The following is a 1669-nucleotide window of genomic DNA, read 5'->3' as shown; positions in this document are numbered from 1 at the left end:
GGGGGGGAGTGAGGGGGAAACTGAGGCACGGTGAGGGGAAAAAAGGGGAAACTGAGGCACGGTGGGGAGTGAGGGGGAAACTGAGGCACGGTGAGGGGAAAAAAGGGGAAACTGAGGCACGGTGAGGGGGAAATGGGAAACTGAGGCACGGTGAGGGGAAAAAAGGGGAAACTGAGGCACTGTGAGGGGGAGTGAGGCGTAAAAGGGAAACTGAGGCACAATGAGGGGGAATGAGGGAGAAAAAGGGGGAACTGAGGCACAAAAAGGGGATGAGGTAAAAAAGGGGAAACTGAGGCACTGTGAGGGGGATAAAGGGGGAAACTGAGGCACAAAAAGGGATGAGGGGAAAAAGGGAAACGGATGCACAGAAAGAGGGAATTAGGTAAAAAAGGGGAAACTGAGGCACAAAAAGGGGAGTGAGGGGCAAAAGGGGAAACTGAGGCACAAGACGAAGAAACTAAAGTATGAGATGGGGAAATTGAGGGGTGGCTGGGGACACTGAGGCACCAAAGGGGAAACTGAGGCAGGACAAGAAGAAATTAGGGAATGATGTGGGGAAACTGAGGCACGATGTGAGGAAAACGAAGCAGGATGGGAAACTGAGACACAAAAGGGAACAGCGAGAGCAACAAGGGGAAACTGAGGCACAAAAAGGGGAAATTGGGGAGCAATGGGGGAAACTGAGGCACAAAAGGGAAACTGAGGCACAAAAGAGAAACTGAGGCACAGAAGGGGAAATAGCGAGTAACATGGGGAAACTAAGGCACAAAGGGGAAACTGAGGCACAAAAAGGGGAAATTAGGGAGCAATGGGGGAAACTGAGGCACAAAAGCGAAACTAGGGCACAAAAAGGGAAACTGAGGCACAAAAGGGGAAATTAAGGGACCACAGGGGGAAACTGAGGCACAAAAAGGAAACGGAGGCAGGAAAAGGTGAAATTCAGGAGCAACATGGGGGAAACTGAGGCACAGAAGGGGAAATTAGCAAGTAACATGGGGAAACTGAGGGACAAAGGGGAAACTGAGGCACAAAGGGGAAACCGAGGCACAAAAAGGTGAAATTGAAGAGCGACAAGGGCAAATTGAGGCACAAAAGGGAAACCGAGGCACGAAAAGGTGAAATGTGGAGCAACAAGGGGAAAACTAGGGAGCAACATGGGGAAGCTGAGGCACAAAAGGGAAACCGAGGCACAAAAAGGGAAATGAGGCGCACAAGGGAAACTGAGGCACACAAGGGAAACTGAGGCACACGAGGGAAACCGGGGCACACAAGGGAAACTGAGGCACACAAGGGAAACTGGGGCACACGAGGGAAACTGAGGCACACAAGGGAAACTGAGGCACACAAGGGGAAATTAAGGAACAACATGGGGAAACTGAGGCACACAAGGGAACTGGGGCACACGAGGGAAACTGAGGCACACAAGGGAAACTGAGGCACACAAGGGGAAATTAAGGAACAACATGGGGAAACTGAGGCACACAAGGGAACTGGGGCACACGAGGGAAACTGAGGCACACAAGGGAAACTGAGGCACACAAGGGGAAACTAAGGAACAACATGGGGAAACTGAGGCACACAAGGGAACTGGGGCACACGAGGGAAACTGAGGCACACAAGGGACACTGGGGCACACAAGGGAAACTGAGGCACACAGGGGGACCCTTGG

The sequence above is a fragment of the Geospiza fortis genome, unplaced genomic scaffold (genome assembly GCF_000277835.1).
Source record: "Geospiza fortis unplaced genomic scaffold, GeoFor_1.0 scaffold178, whole genome shotgun sequence".
Lineage (NCBI taxonomy): Eukaryota > Metazoa > Chordata > Aves > Passeriformes > Thraupidae > Geospiza > Geospiza fortis.
Note: the sequence above shows the minus strand (reverse complement) of the source record.